Genomic DNA, 23,193 nt, shown 5'->3' with positions numbered 1-23,193 from the left:
GCTGCAAATAAAATATAAATACTTAGAGATAGTCACATTTTTCAAATATGTACAAATAATTGTTTCTCTAAATTACTTGTCTGGAAAATCAGTTTGCCTCCCCACAAACACAAAAAACCACTCATCCCCTCACAACTCCTATGTGAGTCCCATTGGCTCTTGGTATGAAGGAGCCAATGAAGAAATTTTTGCATATTTATATAAAAAGAATCCTAATTTTCAAGTAGGAACAAGTGGTAGTTTTCCAAATAGTTTAAATCATATTTTAAAAGTGTCACAAGCACTTTGATGTCCAGGAGTGCTAAAACAGCACACTAATTCCACTGCAGAACAAGGAGAACTATTGTTGCAGGTATAGCAGGAAAGGGAAAGATCAAAGAGGGGAAAAAAGGCATGTTTTTGAGGATTGACTTCCTTCTCTTAACTAAGTACTGACTTGACTTGGGTTAGCGGCAGCTTGCAGATAGGTCTACTGAAGAATGCTTTGGCTCTGTTGTAGACAATTGATTTATTGCCCAGAGAACAACTCTTCTGAGCACAAGGAATATAAAACATATTAAAAACCAGTGGTCAGCAATTGCCTTAGAAGTAAAGGGGCAGACATGAGCAGTGTCTTCCTGAGAAATAGTTCAGCCTATAACAAAGGCAATATAGTAAACAATATAGGTTTCAAATACAGGGAATTTCATCATTCTGGAAGTCCTAGACCTCTGTCAAAGAGACTGGTCTGCACAAGGGCTTACTGCACAGTGAGTCTGGCCCGGTTAAGCCTGTGCCTTTCATGGCACAGCCCATGTGTCTTGGCTATCAGCCAGCCAGGCCACGGCAGGTGTTGCAGAGCACACAGCTCCTCTGGCATCACACAGCTTTCCTTCACACAGGCTGAAGCGAGTCACCACTAACTTTGCCCTGTTTGGGGTGGGCAACCACACCACTCATGGCACCAGTGGGTCCCTCAGTGCAGACACAGCCTGTGACATCCTGAATCCCTCTCCTTTTCCTATGTAAGGAGGTTTTACAAGATATTTCCTTTTTTACATATTACTCTGGAATAACAGATGCATGACCACCTTATCACTGCCTCTGTTGGTTGTATTGATTGCCTCCTGTGTGTGAGTTTGATAAGTTAGCTAATATCCACTGACAGTAAATCAGCAAAAACTGATTCAGAATGGATGCAGCAGCCACTAAATTATTTACAGAGGAGAGGAGACATCTGAAAATGAAAAACAGAGTTGCTGCCATTCTGTGGCAAAGAAACCATTCTGCATTTAGACAGTAAGAGAACTCCAAATGTTTGGAGGATCAATTCTTTTCAACCGGTTGCTCCGTTCCCCTTGAAGACCTTAGTGCTGCAGGATCTGATTAGAAATGAAGACATCTGTGAGAGGGAATGGAAACCAGGATGAAGCAGATCCTCGCCAGCCCAAGGACGCTGCACAGCTGATCTCAGTGCCTAGGTGCCCACCAAGTGGCTGCAGAGTGCAGCAGCCCCCAGGGACGTGGGCTGTATACTGCCAGAAGTTGCCAGAAGTGCTGTGCAGGTTCCAGCTCAGCAGCGAGCAGGCAGCTCTGACCACACAGCACTAGGCTTTTTTCTGGAGGATGACCAGGATATCAATTTGTTTGGCTGGTGGATGTCATCCATTCAGTGCATGATGTGCTTGTGCCAGGACAGGATGCAAAGCATGTAGTGGTGGAACAAGTTCTGTAGCAGCTGACAGTCTCTGGGGGCAGTACTGACTCTAAGACTTCATTTACAATCATCTCCAGTGTAAGGAAAGACAGTGTCTAGGATACTGCTCTAGAAACAGCAATTCGTGCTCAGAAACTTGCAAGTCACAGCTGCAGTGCATGTGATCTCTTTCCTTCCCCTCTTTACACTACAGCTATGAGTGACCTCAAATGAGACAACAGAGTGTCACGATAACATCTATTTTTCATTTTTAAACTCAGAAAAAAGCTAGTGGTGTGTCACACAGGAAATAGTTTATCCTCATTCCCTTAGCTGGTTCATCTCCAACAACTTTTGAACTCTCTGACTAATTTTAAATACATTTGACATAAGAACCGAGGTCTCTAGGGTAAAAAGTTCCTTCCAATTTTGCAAAATCAGCTCTCAGCTAGTGAGGAGAACTCCCTGCTCAGGGAAAAGGCAAGGAGGGTTTGATCCCTGGCTGTTTTGTTTGGCTCGCTCAGGCCTCAGGAGGCAGCAGCCAGCTGGGTTCCCAGCATCACAGCCAGGCAGTCAGCACGTGCTGACAGCTACAGACCTGCTGCAAAACGCAGTGCTTCTTGCCTGGCTAGACAGCAAACCACGGGCACTTCCTATACTCAGGAATGGGCTGAGGATACTCCCTCAGGGATTGAGCACGGGGTGCATCAGGGATGCAAGAGGGAGCTGAGGGGAGATGGAGGAAGTGTACCAAGGAACATGGAAAGAGATGTCAATATAAGCACAGAGAAGGCACAACAAGCCCCAAAGAATCTCTCTTTGCTTTTGAATTCCATATTGCATGAGATCACTTAGCTCACCACTGTAAGGCAGCTATCCCTGGATGAGACACAAGGGCGCTGTGAGATAATGCTGCATAGAGCCCTACAAAAACTTGGCATGTATAAAGCAAGGACAGCTCCTGAATACCATATATTAAATACAAGATGTTGGGGGAAAAAAAAAAAGGAAAGCCATGTATGAAGAAGAAGAATGTTGGTAACCCTGGAAGGTAGCTTTTGAACCAATATTGTGGCTTCAGGCTGTCATGGATGTTTCCCACTGCAAATAGCATTGACCATACTTCTCTTTTTGGAAGACAGGACAAATGAAAATAGTGGGAATTCATGGTTTCACCATGCCAGAAGAATGCATATTTCAAGGTCAAGTTGTGACTGCTAGCCTTTTGCATACTGCAGGCTTTAAGATTTCACCTGTACCTTTTGAATCCAATTCATCTCCAACCTCCATCAGTCCTCTCTTGTGTATTTTTAGCTATGCTTCATTGCTAACCCAACTCATAGACTTTGAATAAATCACTAATGTGACACCATTTATTTTTATGTCATACTCTAATACACACCCACTAGAGTTCCTGCAGTCATCAGTGATGCTGATTCCAAGTATTGTGCAGGACTGCCACCCAACTGATTATAAAGAATTATCAGACACCCTCCTAGGGCTAAGTCTGACAACCCCATTACTACCAGTACAGTGTGAGGAAGAAAATGCTGCTAACCTTTCTGTCCAGGGTATGAGGAGGCTGGATCCAGCAACACAAGGAGGCTTGCTGAATGTCTGCCAAAAGAGCATTTTTTTGAACAATCTGACAGGCCAGGATAATTTACATCTTCCTTATTCCAGACAGACACAAGAACTAAGGAAAGGGAAAACAATATGTCAGGCATTTCCTCTGCTGCTCATTTTATGTAAACTGCTCTCTGTTTTGTAGTACTTCAGCAGCTTAATTAAAGAAAGGAGGAATAAGGGAAGGCTTTCTGTTACATTTGTATGCCTTCTTATCATTGAAACATGACTAAATGAAGAGACTGAGGAAACATTTCATTCATTTGTGATTAGTGAGTTGTATGCTCAGTTCTACTCGGTAGAGCAGAGTGCCAGAGACTGCAGCCAAGTGCAAACAGGCTTTGAAAGGAATAGATACCAAATAAAACATACTTCTTTTTCCACGGCAGATTTTTAATTACATGCCACCATGCCGCAAAGTTCAGGTCTTGACTGAATTGATGGCAAGAAAGAGACCTAGTGGAAAGCTTTAAAGACAAAATGACCATAGCCTCGCAGTCTGTGATACTCTTTTTATACACCTGTACAAAGAGGAAAGGATTATTTAGGATTAAGTATGCAAAAAAACCATTGAAGACTAGAGTAATTTTCTTTCGTAATTTAATACATATCTTTTTGCTTATTCTGCAGATTAAATCATTCTCCTGCCTTATATGATCTCTTGTACAGACACTAAACTTTCCAATATGATTGTCAATTTCTTGAATGCTTATTGGTAAGCTACATGGAAAATATCTGCAATAAAAGCAAAATTATCTATCAACATGGACTATGACAGAAAGAAGCCCAACTGAGAATAAAAGAAAAATTGTGATAGATTCAGAAACACTTTTTATTTCTTTCCCCCTTTAGATTTAGAACAATAATGAAATGGGTCGCTCTGGTCCTTATTTTAGTGATATTAGGATGATGCTTTAGTTTTCAACGGAGTTTTGTAATAAAAGGAATGTTCTCACAATCTTTTGTGGTTGACTTTAGAATGATTCATTAATGGACAAATGGAACTCCCCCAAACCTTCTTTCACTGCAAAAGCTTTATATTACCTAAAACCAAAACCACATGGTTTGAAAAATTAACCTTCCTTCTGCTGTAAACAATCCATGTCTAGAAATCTACCTCCATTAGGGTCATTTCAGTGAGACACCTGCATTCAACTTAAAATATTTTTTGGCATCTGAAATGGTGTGATGAATACAAACAAACAAATGTTGTACCCAGATAGCTGATGGTTGCTCAGGATTGCTCATTCAGTTGACACAGGCAGCACTCACAAAGGGCAGCCAGTTGAAAGCCTGTAATGTCATAAGGGAAAATAAAGGGAAATAGACTAACCGTTCTTATTTAGAAAGGATAGCTTTTGGCAGAGAGATGAATAATATTATTTTAGACTAAAAATTGGGCAGAGGACTGACTGCCAGAGAGGAAGCTTAAACAGACAAGGAGAGCTCATACACATCATTACTACTAAAACAGAGATTTCGTAACTTATGAAACATTTATTCTAGATGGCCCCAGTATGACACAACCTTAACACAAGCTCCCCCATCTAATGCATTATGAGAGCAGTCCATCAGCAGACAGTAAACATATGGTCTGGATGCAACCACTAGCTCAGGAAGCTTCTGAAGCACCAAGCGTCAGAAGCTGGGCACTGTTCTGCTTTTAGTATTCCCTCCCTACAGATCCATCACTGCACTCCTTCAGATGCAAGACCACAGAAATATTGATCTGGTCTGTGATGCTTTATCTCATATAGTGTAAGATGTCAGGAAGAAAGGCTTTGACTTTTTGGTACAGAGTGCAAGGAAGTAAGATACGCCCTTGCTTCCTTCTAAATCAGATCTGGTGTTTTATCAGTCAGGTCAAAGAGAATCTATGCTGTGAGAATGTGATATGGGGCATAGCCAAAATAAACTCTAGGGTCTTAAAAAAAAGAGCTCTGTGTTATTGTTATAAATGTAGCTCTCAGTTAACCAGTACAGACATACAAAGAGCCTGTACAGAACAGCCACCAGTACACATATCAGCTTGTTTTTATCATGTAAAGGAGAAAAATAGAGAACAATAAAATTTATTAAAAAGGTGACTGTGTCATACAGAACCAAAAAGAAGCAAAATTCAGACAAAAGCTGCACTGTCTAGCTCTAGTTTTCTACCAAAGGATGTCCCTTGTCACCAAATGATAGAAGAGGAATACTGAGAAACTGAGAACTGGGGAAACACTGAGGAACAAAGAGAAGAAATGGGGGCTGAAAGGAACAGTGCATACAATATAAATGTGTACTTTTAACTGTAAATGACCTTCCACTCCAGGAATGGAGAGACAGTCGAGCAATGGGAGTAATTCTGACAGGTCTGACAAAAGCTATTTTATGAGATAGAAGAATCCACATATTAACTACATTTAACAATGCATAACAGGAAAAGAGATCACTAACCTCTCTGATGTTTCAGTCTGAATCTGAGCCTCTACCAGTTCATTCTGTAAAGAACTGTGAACTTCATCATATCAAAAGAAGATGTAAAAACATCACCTCCATGTACCACATTAAATAAGCTATATGGGTTTATATTAATATTTAGACTGACTTAACTAACTTCTCTAAAATGAACATAATGTTATGCTTACTGGTCTTACACATGCATCTGAGGTCTTACTTTCTCTCTTAACTTTCCACTCAGTTCTCCTACTGGAAAATGACAATTTACTGCGATTTCTCAGGGATTTGTGAGTAAGCCAGTTCAGATGAGTACATCCTCTTAGTTGTGTTCCCAAAAGAAATGCAGCCAGGCAGTGATCTGGACTGCCCATATGTCCACTCTAGATGACTTTTATAGCAATTGGTGAGTATTAATGAAATCTGATACGGAGACAGAATTTTCAAGATACTAAGTTCCTACAGGTTTCATGAAAAAAGGTAAGTGAAAAGTTTCAACGTAATCTTACCCTCTATTAATTACCAGAAAATATTTGTTTGTACATATGCATGTGCATAATTGAAGGAAAAGCTCAATCAGCAGTAGCTTAACTATAATTTCTATTTTATTAGAAAACTGAGTATCCAAACAGGAAACAAAAACTACCAAGAAAAGGGACCTCCTTGCTTAATGGAATTTTTGGCTGAAGAAGATTAACCTGTTTGTTAGTTTGGTCAAGAAAGTTCCACATGTCAGATTAGAGTTCAAAAGTTCTTATTTCAATGGAAGAGTTGTGACAGAAAATTAGATTTTCCACTGAAGTAAGTTGAGTGGTCATGGCTCACATATCTTAAAGATGTGTAGATTTTCAGCTGCTGAAAATAAATGCTGCTGAGTTTTTGATACAGACTCTGAATTTTTAAGAGGAAAGTTAGAGAAAGTGTTAAGACAAAAAAAATTGTACTGAAATGTCATCTATTCTACACACCTAACTTCGCTATTGCAAGCAATCACATACCAAAAATCCTTTCCATAAATGAATCAAGCCCCACTTTAAAACTGTTAGTTTTCTACTGTTTGCTCTTTCCCTTCCAGAACTTTGTTGTCTGATTCTTAGAAATCCCCTATTAATTTCAAGATTAAATTTATTCACAGTGATTAGATCCATTTGTTCTGCTGCCAAAATTGGCCTTTAGTTTAATAGCCTCCCTCCATTCTCCGTGCTTATCTTTCTGGTGTATTTATGGAGAAAAAATCTTATCTTCTCTCAGCCTTCATTTTTGCTAGGATAAACAAGCCAATCTATTTCATTTGCTTTTGTAAAATGTGTCCTTTTTTTCCCCCCAGCATGCTACTATATCATCTTTGCCCCCATTCCAGGCTGAATTTATCTCACCTGAACACAAATCTCCAAATTATACTTAATAATGCAGGTATGGCCTTACCAGAACCACACACAGACATGAATTTCCCCTCTATCTAAAAACTCATTGCCTGACTCACAGCAAGAAATAATGGCTTTCCTGCCCATCACAGTTGTGATATGTTGGCAGTTTACAGTCATCCCATGGTTAGCTCTACACCCAGTTCTTTCTCCTCCTCTGTCACTTCCAAGTAATAGGCTCAAAGCCCACAGGAGAATTTTCTATTATTATGCATAACCATAAGATTTGTGTTGTTGCTGCTTATCTCCTCTCTACTGCTCTAATCCTTAGAACTGTGAGTTCTTCCTGCAAGGTATTCCATTTATTTTCCGTATCAGTTTTATCTGCCAGCACTGCAATGTCCTGGATTTAATAACATCTCCTTATGTTTTCTACTGACATCATTAATAAAAGTGTCAAGTAGTATGGAGATGAACAAGAAGAATTTTCACCAATAACCTGCCTCTGAGACAGCAGTTCAACATTATCCTTTGTAGTCTCCCCATTACCTCAGTCCTTTTCTTCTTTGTCTTCCAAAATGTCATCTCCTCCAGCTGATAACTCCATAAATGACACTGACTTCCCTTGCCTATCTTATTTCATTATCATTGTAAAGATCAGCAGAGCTAGAGCAAATTTGGTATTTTCCTACCTCTGGTGGTAAACAAAATTTTTATTTCTTGTGTCCCTCTTCTTATATTGCACTACATTTCATAAAAAAGGCTGTTAAAATATGAAAGTGCGTAAAATTCAGCAGAAGGAGGCACTTTTGTGTTTTTTTGATTAGTGAATTCCACCTGCTCCTTTTGACAGAATTTTGGTATTTTCACTGGGAAAGAGTAGCTCCTGTCAAACTTTGAGGAACAGTATGGCCTTAACTTTCAGAAGTAAACCTATTTCCCCATCTCCACATGCAGGCAAACAGCTCCCATAACAAAAATGCAGGCACTCTCTTTCTCTGCATTTTTTCCCAACTATAGTAAGTGACCTGTTTAAAAGAAGTAATTTTTTCCCCTACGAGCTGCACCTCTCTGAAATCACCACAGCTAAACCAGCACTAACCTAGCTAACCATGCCTTCTCTGTTGCCACCTTCATCAGCTGATGGCAGAGTGTGTGAAATAAATCCCCCTGTAGCCCTTCCAGAAACCATTCCCCAGGGGAATGCAACAAGTGTGACAAGATCCAGGAGAGTGGAGAAGGAATCCAGATAAAGAAATGTTTTTCTCTGCCTGACTTTTCTCTTTTTCTGCTTCCATCCCTAATAGTGACAAAGCAATCTCTTGCACCAACAAAGGGTCTTCTATCAATACCTCAGCAAATAACTGCTAGCAAAGGGATAATAAAAAAGGAAACAAAGAAATCATTTACATACAGATAACAAAGGCCTTTAAATACTTTAGAGAACCATTCAAAAATCAATTGTAAATTGTAAATGGATTTGTTTCTGACTTGCCACCCATGCAAGGCCAGAATTGTGTCCACTCTGACCTATTCTGGCTCCTAAAAATATGCTGGCATTTTGTCTTTTGCTTTGAAGGTAAAAGACACTGAATCTATAAACCTGGCTTTGCTCAAAGCTTATTTTATCCATAGAAAATGTTATTTTATCTATTTTTATATATTTAATGCAAGATATTTACCTTTTGAATCAAAATTCAGCAGGCTTTCATCTGTATATACCTCCCTAAAGTATGAATACCTCTGTAACCGGGTTCAGTTATTTACCAGCTGAGGCCATTCCTCCTCCAAAGACTGTGCATATCCCAGCACATGCACCAGTGTACCTACGATGCTCCCAAAATGGGGACAGCAAACACCTATGGCCTGCAGAGCTGGACCCCTTTTCTACTGATGATGGAAGCCTCGGAAAGAACAGCAACCCCAGAAAATAAATACGATCAAAAGCTGCAGATTGGTCATGTGGACGCTGAAAAGGTAATGGTCCATCATCTGTTGTGCTGTGGAATTGGTGGCAGGAACAGCTCCTGGCTCTGTGCATGGAAAGCTGCTCCTTCTCTATGTCTGTCCCAGCCTGTGCAACTGGGCTGCCCTGCTCACTGCAGATGGCAGATGTGGCCACTGCCATACCTGAGTGGCTTCACACTTTGCTGCTTATGACCAGCGAATCACAGATCATAAGAAAATGTGAACACGGCCACACAGTTATTAGTAATAAATGTTTAGATTTCAACACCAGCCATTCCCCACACCTTCACAGCTACACTGAAAAAAACAGTTTGGAAAGACAGAACCCAAAGTTCAGTGTCAGAAGCTGTGCAACTTGATTCTGTCTGCCTTACCCAGTACTTTACAATGTGCTTTTGTAACTCTGTGACTCTGGATGGGTGGGACAGGAAACTCATCTTTACACGCTTCTTCACAGAGCTGCTGCAAGGAGAACAGCATCTTTCCTGTTTCCAGTGAGGACAGGAGATGTAGCAAGCAATAACTAATTAAAAAACTGACTAATTAAAAAACTCCCAACCTGCTAGAGACATCCAAAGTCAGTAATTTTATTCACAATAATTAACATTTATCAAAAGTATACCCAACCAAATTTGGAGTCCTACACCAGGAAATGGTAGATATTATACTAACAATTTACTTCAACTATAACAATATTTGCTTTAATGTCAAGTTTCTTTTTTTTCTTTGCAGACTGCACACACACACAAACACAAAATCTGGAGACTTATTGTGACCTCACATCAGTATTAAAGATGTTATTTTCCTTCTCATTAAGCTGATTGTTTCTACTTCCTGCCTATGAAGTCAAGAGTTCTACCTTTCTGTGGTCATTAGCAGGAAAAAAAAAATCTTGTTTTAAGGGTGGTTAGAATGTATCTTCACAATGTTAAGCAATAAATAAATAAATTAAGAATCACATAGCTAGAATTTAACCAGGAAGTGTAATTGAACTAGCAAGATCACCCTGGGGCATTCTACTTGAAAGAGTCATTACTAACATATGTAAAATAGAATTTAGGTCCTTTTGAATCCAAGAACTCTAGAAAGTTTCTGGGTTTTCCATAGTTGGCCACTGATCAACTATTAGCTGCAGTATTAACTTTTCTGGATAAAACCTCCTTCATAGTCTGGTTTTGGTCTGTAGATCCTGTGGAATTCCTGGTAGACACACTCGAGAGCTTTGGGGATTGAGTGCACCAAACCAAGAGAAGGGTGAAACCCCAGCTAAATAAATGTTCCTCAAAGTAGAACTTAAAACCAGCAAAGAAAGAACAAATAGGTCTCAAATAAGTCTTTTATAAATTTTCTACATAAGAAACCTTGCAACAGGTTTATTTGCAAGAATAAACTGAAACGCTTTAGTGCACATCAGATATCAAACATCAAATATGAAAATAGAACTGAAGCTGTAATAATTGTAATTGTATTGGAACAGATCTAAGTAGTCTCATTTGCTAATTAAAACAGAAAATGTTTAAAATTCTTTTGTTAGCTGACATGGTTTATTAACCATATTGTCACATCTACTATGATTATTCCTGCCCATTGAAACTGCCTGCTCTTGGAAATAAACCCTCAGATAACCAACACAAAATCACAAGTTCTGTGGGGAGAGGAATATGGGCAAGGGGCTCAAGACAGAGGCAGGAATCCAGAAGGGACCTGAGGCAAGGAGCTCTCGGTGTCTGGGTGTGTATCAGCTGCTCTGTGGCTGCTCCACATAACCCACAGTGTTGCACAGCTGCAGGATCGGGAACGAGGGGCAGGCCTGTACTGCAGGTAATGTGTGGTTCCATATGTGAAATCACAGAGCAGACACATCCAGCCAGGCAGCTGTACTCAGACAAGGAACAGGCTGTGGCCAAAGGGCAGGGAAAGTTGTACCACCAGGTCAAAATACTGATGCAGTGACCCTGTGCCAGGCTAACCTCAGTAATTACTTCCATCACGACTGTTTAATATTCTGCACCCATAGGTATAGTAAGGCCCCAGTAATTGCAAGATGCAATTACCAAATCCATTGTCATGAAAGGGCAGTGTAAAGCTGGTAGGGGAGGAATCACTTTTTCTCCTTATTTTTTTTCTGGGTATCTAAACAGCATGAGGCTTTATCTATTGCTTGATTCACCATAAGACTGGAATATTTTCAGTCTTACGTTTGGGTATTGGATCCTAAATTTTTTACAATCAATGTGGTGGCTGGATGCCAGGTGTCCATGAAGCTGCTCTGTCACTCCACTCCTCAGCAGGGCAGGAGAGAGACAATATAAAAAAATTCTCATAGATAGAGACAGAGACCAGGGGAGATTTCACCAATTACTGTCATAGGCAAAACAGACCTGACTTGAGGAAAATTAATATATTGACATTTAAAATCAGAGTAGGTAATGTAAAAAACCCCATTTCTTAAAACAGCTTCTTCCCACCCCTTCCTTCTTCCTAGGCTTTATTCCACTCCTGATTACCTACCCCTACCAGCGGGGCAAGGGGACAGAGACTTGGAGCTGCAATGAGTTCATCACATGTTGTCTTTGCCATTCCTTCTCTTTAGCAGCAGGACTCCTCATGCTCTTCCCCTGTGTGGGGTCTCTCCCACAGAAGACAGTCCTCTACAAATTTCTCCAACCCATGTCGTTTTCCCAGACTGCAGTTCTTCTCAAACTGCCCCAGCAGTTTGTGGGTCCCCCACAGGGTCACAAGTCCTGCTGGCAAACCTGCTGCAGTGTGGGCTTCTCTCCCCATGAGGCCATAGGTCCTGCCAGGAGCTTGCCCCACCACAGACTTCCCACAGGCTCCCAGCCTCTTTCAGGCATCCACCTGCTCTGGTGTGGGGTCCTGCAGGGGCTGCAGGGGGATCTGTGCTCCACCATGGATCTCCACAGGCTGCAGGGGCACAGCTGCCTCACCATAGTCTGCACCAGGGGGTGGGGGGAATCTCTGCTCTGGCACCTGGAGCACGTCCTGCCCCTCCTTCTCCACTGACCTTGGTGTTTACAGGGCTGTTTTTTCTCACTTCTCTCTCTGGCTCTAATTGCTGTTGTACAGGGTTTATTTCTTCCTTCCTATATCTGTTATCCCAGAGGCACTACCACTGTCACTGACAGACTCACCACTGACCAGCAGTGGGTCCATCTTGGAGCTGCGTGACATTGGCTCTGTCAGACGTGGGGGAAGATTCTAGAAGCAAACAAGTCATGAGGATATATTCCTTCTGGGCCTCTACATAAAACTTACCAATAAACACAGTGACATTAGCCAACAAAATTCACATATAGTTAGAAATCAAGGCAAAAATGAACTATTCTTTATTTAAACAGAAGTTAGAACAAAAAATTTGATTATAATTTTTTTGCCTTCCTTGCCTCTCAAATACTATAGTTGTATCAAACAGTAGCAGATGGGGCTTTAACATGACACTCGAAGCTCTGCAATCTTTCCAATGTTTTGTTTCTTATACTGAGGAAATTATAGCTTACTGTTCTTGAGCTTCAGGCCTTCTATTTACAAAACATCCATGGACTTAATTTTTAAATTGGTACTGACCTGCCTTAACACCGTAAACCTATTGTCTTGGTTTGAAAGACAGGAATCTGCTAGAGAGGGGCAGGGCCTCCCTAGGAATGGAGAATTCAAATCCCCTCCCTCCAAATCATCATAATTTAGAAAATTAAAGGGGCTTTCAGGCAGAGATATGGGGATAGGAATAACAGTTCTTTACTAGTATATATGACAAAACAACAAACAAACAACAACTACAGCATTGATAATAAACAGAATCAGGAACCTTGAGGGCTTTCTTTCACAAAAGCCTGGGGCAGTTTGATCTCGGTGCCCCTGCAGGACTCCGAGAGACCGAGCTGGAAGGGAGGAAAGTCCCGGACCGGTGGATGAGATGAGGAGCTCTGCGCTGGCAGCTGGAGCAGCAGGGGTGTCCCGGCAGGGCTGGGCAGTGCAGGGCTACAGAGTAGCAGGGGAACCTCAAAGCAGCGCTGAATAAGCCACAACAGTAGGACAGGGCCGGCCCAGCAGGGCAGGAGCAGGTGAGCTCAGAATTCCTGGGCACACGAGCAGATGATGGTAGATTTCCTAGGACCAGAAGTGGTGGTGACAGCAAACTCCTCCGGCAGCAAGCAATAGCCTGACCGTCCTCTCTCCAATGCCGGGAGCAAGAGCGAGAAACTGCCCCCAGCCCTGTCCTTTACCTGCCCCAAAACTCGTGGTATCTCCACCTCCAAGAGAAACGCCCCGAGACCCAAAGAAATGTAACCAGGGGCTACAACTCCTCTCCTTTGGCCCCTTTGTTCTGCTTGAGTACCTATAAGTTACCCACTAGTTAGCTTCCTAGCAAATTATGGGAAAAATTCTATAAGTGGGGAAAAAAAAAAATTGGAATCCCCAGCTCCCATGAAGGCTCTAATCAAAGTTTCCCATTATGGATTTCACCTACTTGCCCAAGATGGCTACACGGTAAATTCAACCTACTTGTTCGTTTACAATGTCCCTCAACAGTGGGGTGAAGTTCGTCTTTGTAGGTGTTAACATACATTGAAGTTCATGTCAATCATTGCTCAGGCCAAAGTAAATCTTTCTTCTGGGTCCAAACATTCCAATAAACTTCAAAGAAAACACTAAATTTAAAGATATACTCAGAAGCACATTTAGAAATGTTTATTTGCCCAAATATTCATTCTCTTTTGGAGAAAGATTTCTGAAATGGAGGTTACTACCTGTATCAAAGCGCTAGTAATCCTGTGTAGCATCACGTTTATGGTACAGGATGTGCTTCATCAGAAGGCTTAAGAACAGAACATAGAATAAACCACTCATGAGACAAATTTCTTCCAAATCTTGCAAAGTTAACATTTGGATTTTTTCTACCGAAACATGAAGATTCTTATGATACGCACTTTTCCTTTTAAAAAGTATCAGGCAGTGTACTTACTGCTTTAAAAACACCTGCTTCTCTTGACAACTAATCCATTTTCATATATTTGAAGAGCTCCATTTCTCTCAGCCTGAAACCTGTTGAGTCTTCCAAGACTTTCCATTACCATATTTGGGGATGACTGTCACTGTTACTTTATATTTTTTGGAGAAACTCCAAATTAATTGCAAATGTACTTAAAGATGCACAAAGACTCAAGCCCTCTTTAGGGTCCTCTACGAAGAATAGCTGTTAAGTTTTTTTTAAATAATTTTTTTAATTACAAATGCTCACAGCTTAGAAAAAGAAATGGTCCGAGAACAATAGTGGCACATGTGAACTCTTGAGATAATTGTAGTACTTTTTGGTCAAATGGTAATTAGGAGGTTGAAAATATGAACTAGTACTCTTCCTTCTGGACATACCAGTAATGTCACTATGCAAGGATCTAGATCTGGCTCTTTTGCATTAAAACTTAAATGGAAAAGCATTCACATTACTTTCCATACTGAAACCAAAAGATTCTGGAAGAGGAAGATACAGAAAGGCTTAGGAGATAACTCAGTTGCTGAGAATGCAGAATTCAACACTCAGTTTCTCTGATTTAGACCTGCCTGACCTGAACTGTTTTGAGGAAGCTAAGAGAGTGCTTGAGCAATAGACCAATAGCAAGTTTTATATTGGCTAAGCTGCTGGACAAAGTGCTTTTGTTTCCTTATTCTTCTGCATGAACTCTGTCCCAGATGGAAAGAAAGCTAGCTAAAGTTTCAGCTAAAAGTGAGACCTCCAGGAACAGCACAGCTGTACATTTAATCCTGCCTAGATAAGTTGTGAGAGCAATTTCAGAATATACCTATTGATGCATTTGGAAGAGAATTACTGTATTGTTGCTGTAGAGGTTTCGCTATTCTCTAGCTGGAGTTTTTTCTTTATAAAATAAAGCAAGTTTCCTTGTGCAGAAGACCCACGATAAAAATGAAAGGTAGATTCACAGAGGTAGCATGGTCATACAGAAATGGAAAGTGAAGTATTTTGGGGTGAGGGCAGAAGCTTAGGGAATGAGGCAATTAGACAGTCTTTTATATAGCTCTATAACACCCATGAAAACAGGAGAGTGGCCTTAGGAGATTTCCTAAACTACATACTTTTTGTTTAGAAGGTTTTCTATTTAAAGCCTCTTCAAGGGTACACAGGAGATTCCATAACACCCTCTACTATTACTATTTTGAGAGCAGCCCTGTATTGCTCCAGGACTGAGAACAAAACAGTTCAAGTGTGTGAAGATGACCTCAATTAGTGCCATTTCTCCCTGCTTCTGAAGTGGTTTATCTGCTTCTTTCCACTTCCTGACACACACAGCATTGTTCTTGAGACTGCTGACTCCCCTAGACAGAAATACACTTCCTAGCTTCTCTGGGTCCGTTCCTCTCAACTTGGCCAATCTTCATCTTTCAACACATAAATCTTTGGGCAGGAACCCTGTATGTTTCTGTGGGCCATGGTAAAATACAGTCACATCTCTGGATTCATGGAGAGGAAGGGGAGAGCCCTCAGGATATGCAGCAGCATATAGTAATAAATAACATAATAAAGCATGGTACTTTTTTCTCAGATTAAATAACAATGAAAAAAAATTTATAGTAAACATAGAGTGAAATTTATAAAGATATATAGTTGCTGGCTCTAGCATGCATATGTGTGCACAACAGGAAACATTGAAAGGGAATCTTATGCAACCCAAAGCAAACTGATTACAAATCACTGTTTTCAGACCAAAAATCATCTGTACCTGATTTTATTTCCCCAGAAGAGCAGTTTGACAGGTCCAGAGGTCAAGCAGCATAGCACATTGATCCAGAGAGGTGTCTGCCCAGCCAAGGATTGGCTTGCTGCCACTGAATTGCTCACAAGTTACATTGCCTAAGACAAACCAAAAAAGGAGAAAACAAGCAGATGTCAGTATCACAGGGATTTCCACATGCCTATGGTCCCAGGATTTGTGGTAATTCTGTTTATTTATAGCACAGGGTTGTGGTTTTTGCTTGCAGGGAACCCCAAGCCAGGAAAACATTTCAAATTTTGGTGCATAAGCTTTGGTGCATAAGCTTTGGTGCATCCCAGAGTATTCTGCAAGGAAGGGAATAAGCCCACCAGGCATTTGGTGTAAACAAATCTCTTCCATCATCATTTAGCAAATATTCTTTGTGAGGTTCAAGTTCAGAAGACCCCCATCATGAAACAAAGCCAGAGAAAACACAAGAAAACTAGGAGAGGAAAATGAAGAGAAGCTTAATTGTTCACAGCATCAAATCCCTTAGCTGTCACTCTCAGATCAGTGAAAAGCAGCATAGACTACTCAAAGATACTTTTTACTAAGAGCTATAGCAGGACAGAGAGTGGATCAAGGGGGTAGACTTTCTTTTCAGAAAGATAAAGTGCTTAGTATCAGAAAAGTCAGTCTTCATAATTTGAAAATTCCTGTGAAAGGAGGAAAAAAACAACTCTTCAAATGTTTCAATGCTATCAGTCCTTGAGAAATTCTTAACCAAAGTCTGTGTTTTCTTGGTTGCATTGCTATCTAAATTAGAGCTATTTTTGACAATAAATGATAAATCAAGTAGAGGGAATCTGAAACATTTAGAGCTGCAAAGTTAAAAATCAGTCATTGCGTTTCCAAGCTTCTTTCTCCTCACCCTTCTAGCAGTACAGCTGGTCTTATTCGGAAATCTGTAACAGTCTCACTAAACTCAGATCTTACTGTTTAAGAAAAAGGAAGTCTGAACATCAAATAATTTGTGGATTTTTTTTTACAACTGAGAAAAGTTTAAAATTGTAGGAAGTTATAGTTCTGTGGAAAAAGAAATTAACTAAAAGACATTCAGAAAAAAATAACATTTTCCTTTTCCAACTCCCTGTGTCCAGAAGATGCGCTTGCTCATTGTATTACCGAACTACATCAGTAAATGTCCCTTCTCTGTTATTATTCCCTCCAGGGTGACTTTGTTGTCTATGACCCCGAAAAAGTGCAAAACTGTGACATTAACAACATGTGACAACCAATTCCACATGTTCAGTTAGGTCTTTGTAGACTATTAATCATCTAACTAACTAGAAGGATAAAGAAAGGTCCCAGAAACGCAGTCAGCACTTGGTCTTGCGGAAGTACAACAACAATTCAAGTCATGGGCTTGGCCTACCTTGAAAAGAGCAAACCCAACTATCATAGGTCTTTTGGACCTGTGGATATCTTATGTTTATCTTTCTTAATACACAAGCAGCAGCTGTTCCCAGTCTCCTTTGGGTCCTCTAAATTCACATCATATATTATGTAAAACCCTCACTGGTCCTGTGTGTGAATATATCCATCCTCACCAGTGTGAGGGTTGTCATGGTTTTCCACCTCCGCAAACTCCATGAACTGAGTGCTGTGGACTTGTGCCATGAAAAAGACACACCCAGGAAACAGCAACCAGCTCTGCAAAGATTTCAATAGCATGGTGTTTTGCCATTAGCAGAGAACAACTAAATAAAATATCACCAAAATACTAGTTTTTTACAGGTAAGACCTACACTGTGGCTTCATTTATATTGTCACAGAGTAAGATATACTGTAAGAGTTTTTTATTGTGCGTTGTTTTTTCTTCAGTAATATAAATTCACAAAAAGAACCAAGAAGGCATCAAAATGCAAAAGATTAGCTCTTGAACTAAGGTAGAACTTTTCTTCTTTTTTCTAATTTAGCTAAAGTTTGAAAAAAAAAATCTTAAATTCTGATATTCAATGTTGACATATTTTTAAAGCCTTCTTGGCTAAGTGCCACTCATAAGATTTGAAGATAAGCTCACACAACACAAAGACTTGAGCACTAATTAAAAGGAACACTCATTGACTGGTGTCCCAAATTGCTGTGACATCAGAACTTAGTTTAACAATGACCTTATTTTTCTAAAAAACCCATCAGCATGTTTAAGAGAGAATTGTCTACCTTGGCAGTGAGTCATTAGTTCGGTTGGTAACACCCCCGGCAAAAATCCAGTACTGCAGTCAGCAGAAGTGGTGTTCATTTTCAAAAGATTCTGTTTCTTGACAAGGAGTGCCACAAAGAGAATTACATACATACATCACTGGGTGTACAATTACTGAAGTTAATCTTCCAGTATAAATAAGCACTTGGTATAGGGGTATAACCATGGAAATTTTTTAAATGGTTCTCCATGTAAGAATCTAGCAAGCAAATGCAAGGTCCTGGTTTTCCACTGGTTTTGCTATTTCCTGGTGTGTAATGCACCTTTATTCTCCCTTCAGTGCCAAATAACAATGCACGATGTATTGCAGACTTCCTCTTTTCACTGTCTGTCCTAACATCTGCCTTGACAGGATCTCCAATGCTTCCCAGGTGTCTCAAATTCTATTCAAAGAAAGGATGGAGAAAAGAAAAATCAATTTCCCTTAGTCATTGAAATATTAATAAAATTTAGACATGCTGGGAAGCTTATCAGCTTCATGGGTCTATGCTGAATCAGAGTTCATTCTTTATCGTAAGGTTTATGAGGCACCCCTGACAAATGTTCACCTAATTTGAACGTTGGATCAGCTCGGTCAGATTCCTTTCCTTTTTCTGATATGATTCTCTGCATTCTGTTCTTTCCTTATTCTTCTGAACACACTGTCTGTTTCACTGCTCTTAATGATGAGGGGCAGAGTTTGCTAAAGGTTAAACCAAAGCTCTTTACAGAATTAAATTCAACTTGATTGAGGTAAATAACTGAGCAAATTCTGGGTTGATGTCACCATAGCAGAGAGAAGTTTTTGATTGTGTTTTTAAACAACCTTATGGAACCACCAATGGAGAACATTCACTGAAATATCTCCACTTTCAAGATCTTGACATTTTCTTCTGGCGATTCTTGCTCTTAGTCCTAAACATCTCAGTCAAGACTACCGCACCTTACAAAAGGGGTGTGTGACTACAAAACTAGAGACCTTTTACAGAAAAAACCCAAAAGAAGAAATGAAGACTTCTCCCTGTTGTGCTTGTTTCGGGAGTCGTATTTTAAAGAGACTACTCAAATCTTCTAAATACTACTTAATGTCTATAAGAAACATTAATACCCAATTATGTATCTTAGCAGCAAATCAAGTAACTGGATATTTGTGTGATTTTTTTTTTTTTTGCTGCAGGTTTTGGGTTTTCTCCTCTTGTTCTGCTCAGGCTTAATGGGCCTTAATAAATCCTTTGTGGCTTATAGAACAACACTTATGTACCAACGTTTATATTATCTACTTTCTTCCAGGCTGAAACTCAAAGTGTAACAGAAAATGGTTTTAACACACAGTAATTCATTGGTTTGCAGGCCCTTCTGTCAGTGTAACTCACATCCCTGATCATCCCAAGCAGTCTGCTAGGGAGGGTACAATGCTGACTCAATTTCAGTTTCAGATAGATTGTGTGCTGAGCTGTCACACTGCCTCACAGCTTACAGTGTGGAGAGATTCATAACACAGGTACCCCTCGAATTCTGAGCATTGAAATGAATATGTATTTAAGAAACAATGCCACATATTTTGTGTTTATAGCATGTGCTACCTATGTGTTAGGTAGGTCTCGAGTAGGTTGCCAGTAAATTGGCTTTCCTGCTGTTCCAGTTCTTTAAAGGCAGTCTGTGCAGTATATTAAAAAACCTCAAAACAAACAAAACACATTAGAGACTGTTGTTAAGGAAGTACTGTTGCCTCTGCTTCTAAATTCACTGCCAAATAAACTGTAATCAGATTAGTAAATATTTATTTAGACTTTAGTTGAAGTTCAAGAATATATATCCATATCCATATCCATGTATTAGTCCAGGGGAAAGACAGGCCCCTGTGCAATAATGTCTCTCTCATTGCGAGGGCTCTCTGAAGTATTTCATATCTAATCTCCGCATCAGAGATTGCATACATGGAAGGTCAGAACTGATCTTTGCATCATTTCTCTGCCACTGAAAAAAAAGAGGAATGAAAACAAAGGTATATTATCTAGAATTCAGGAGATTTTGTCCCAGCACCTGCTCCCTGGAAAGCTGACACCTCCCATTGGAAAGCAAAAGTTTTCAAATTATTTTGTCTGACTTGAAAATTTGAAGATGCTGGAGCACTCTGTTCAACATTTCTTTAGGGGGAAAATACAATTTTCTAGTTCCAAATAGCTTTCATTTAGGAATTGTACTGATTATATTTTCAAAGGATAAATGTGATCATATTAGAAATTAAACTAAAGATACCTTAAAAATATCATCAATTCCATATCTGTTCCCCATATTTTGTTTATTTTCAAAGAAGTTTAGGAATTTTCATGTTTGCAGATGAAGGTGGTGTGGGTTACATTTTTGGTTGGTTGGTTTAATTTTTTGGTGGTTTTTTTGTTGGTTTGCTTTTGGTTTGGTTGTTTGGTTGTTTTGGGTTTTTTTCTAGGGAGAGGATGGAATGTTTGAAGTCTTGCATGAGAGAAAAATGGGGGCTGGAAGCCTACTTCTTTTCTGGTTATAGCCATAGTTCTGCATTTGTGTTTACTTCTATGTGATTCTAGGGAGAAAAGCACACACGTTTCCAGTAAATAAGAAATAAATCCGAGTTCAAAATGCTGACAAAAAATTCTTGTAGAATATTAGCATGCTTCTTCAGGTTTTCTACATGAGAACTTTAGGATGAGTGTTAAGTAGCAGAAATTCTACAGCTCAAAAGACAAAATACTATATACCTCACATCAAAACACTAATATCAGCATGAGATACTGATTAAGTTCAGGGTATTCCACCAAAAAAATTAGAGACTTTAAGTCTGATAAACCTTAGGAATTACATTTGTAGTTATTTTTTCAAATCTGTGAAGTAAATGTACAAATTATCTCACTTCGGCCACATGCCCTCATCCAAGATTAAAAACCTGTAAGTCCTAAGGTCTACCTAAATCTAATAATACATTTTAGAAGTCATTAGGAGTTACTTAAATAAGCATTTCCATAAATTTTGTCAGAATGCCTTGGATTTTTCAGGAACATCTATGCTGTATGATAGTCCCACACTTACAAAGGTTGTAGTTTATGCACAACCAGCAGCACTTACCTAAGCAAATGTTTATCTAGCAGTCATAATTGACATTGTACTTCTATGTGCCTGAAGTTTCTCAGGTTTGTTACAGAGCACTGGTAAATACAAGTTTTAGTTGCTAAGGGCAAGACATAGGGTTCTGACGATTCGGTTACCCTGAATCCCTCAGATCATTCAGCAATTGATCCGAACACAGCATGGAGAGATCCAGAGCACTGGATAGGGGACTCCTGGTGAAGAACGTGCTTTGGAAGACTTGGGTGGTACCTCACCTTCGTGTGTACTGAACGTGTGGCTGAGAACTCACCAGAAAACCCAGTGTCTCCTTTGGCAGCATCTTCTGTGCTGGGATTTAGGCAATCAGCCTTTAAGCAGTACTGATTGTCAGACTGCTCTCCATGGACCTGAAATATTTAAGGATCCTCAGGCACATTAGCTGGAACGAGTGAACAGTTGCATTTTCAGTCAGATGACAGCTCCTCTCTTAAAAAATTAACTGATCTCAGCAGATTTGTTTTTTCTTTCACCATAAGCTCACAAACTCCTCAGGGGACATAAAAAAAGAAGGGACAATTAGGCTCTTCCCACTATGTGCTCCCTGTGGGCAGTGGCTGTGATGCCTTCTAGCCTGAGCAGCTGCAAGCTGCCTGTATAACTATACCTTTTTCCAAACAGGAAAAATGTCACTACATTTTTTACTATCCAAGGAGATTTCTGAACCTTTCCAAAGCAAACAGTTTGGTTATGTCTGTTGTCTAAAAGAAGGCTGGTGCTGCCTACAGGACTGATAGTCATGGAAACCTGCAGTATGGAATAATGGAAAAGGATGGCACTACTGCTTCTGTTAATATATTGATATCTTTGATTTTCCTTCTTTTGGGCTTTATTAAATATATTAATACATAAACAGTTCTATGCATAGACTTTATCATAAGAGAAAGAAAAAGGAAGGAAGTTCCATACCGGATGAAACTCATAATCCAGCCAGCAGTGAAATTATCCCAGCATATAACTCTACAATATTTGATTTCTTTTCAATCCTTAGTGGTTTGTCCTTGGGCTGCATGAAGGTGCTGTCCCTGTTTCAAAGACAAGACTGTGGCAAGGGACAGAACAAGGGAATTTTCCAAAGAAATTCAGAACATCTGTTTCACTAAAACCTCAGAACAGCTATGGCTAGTGACATGTCTGACCTCCTAGTTCATCCTCTTTCCTCCAGACATAAAAGCATAACCAATTTCTGGGCTCCAGGAGGTCACAGGAACAGCATGGGGTAAAATCACAGTGTGGAACAAAGAAATAACATCAGACCAGGCTGTAGGAAAGTTTTACTGTGACATATACATAACACCCCCAAAACAAGCATACATTAAATGCTCTATCCAACATTCTGTAAAATGAAATTAAATACGTGGTTTGGTTTTTTTTTTTATCACTTCTTTTGAGTACACTCAGCACTGTAGCAAAAGAATAGCAGAAGAACAGCAAGCAAGAAAACACCTACACCTGCCTTGGTAGCAATTCCCAGGCCTTCTCACAAACATCAGGAGTTACTCCACCAGTATCAGTTGGAATTAAACTGGTATTAGTATCAGTGTAAATGAGATAACCACTGTGAGTCACGCAGTATTTACTAATTGTGGATCATTATGGACAGTGATTTACTTGGCATTATCTATTTCATTGTCTCAGACAATCAAGTAGATAAGAAAAATTCTTATATCTTCTCTAACCAAATTTATTTGGATGCCATAAATTGGAATTCTTTTCAGTGTGCTAAAGGTGTTATAGCATTAATCTTGGCCTTGGTTTTTCTGATTACAGAAAATCCTGTTATTGTATCTTTACAAATGGGTGCTTGTCAAATTCATCCTGCTCAGCATGAGACATTCTGACGAAGTTCTATTAGAAGTGGCACAGATAAACTTAGGACCACCTTGGCAGTTCTGTATATTTGCAAGTTGACATGAGTGTATTGTCTCCAAGAATTCCTTCAAGCCAAGCAAACCTTGATGACAAACTGTCATGCAATGAATTCTTTCCATAATCTTTGCAATGACAGATTAT

At 39.8% G+C, this 23,193-nt stretch overlaps 1 long non-coding RNA gene across 2 annotated transcripts in view; it reads right to left on the bottom strand.

The window, feature by feature from the left end:
* The window catches only part of LOC134547719 (uncharacterized), a 56,041-nt gene that overhangs the window by 19,311 nt on the left and 13,537 nt on the right, over window positions 1–23,193 (bottom strand). For both annotated transcript variants that reach the window (XR_010079575.1, XR_010079574.1), the window contains exon 4: window positions 15,828–15,958. This is a non-coding gene — a long non-coding RNA (uncharacterized LOC134547719). The remainder of the gene's footprint in view (window positions 1–15,827; window positions 15,959–23,193) is intronic.

The sequence above is a fragment of the Prinia subflava genome, chromosome 2 (genome assembly GCF_021018805.1).
Source record: "Prinia subflava isolate CZ2003 ecotype Zambia chromosome 2, Cam_Psub_1.2, whole genome shotgun sequence".
Taxonomy (NCBI): domain Eukaryota; kingdom Metazoa; phylum Chordata; class Aves; order Passeriformes; family Cisticolidae; genus Prinia; species Prinia subflava.
This window is presented reverse-complemented; position numbering and strand designations above follow the sequence as displayed.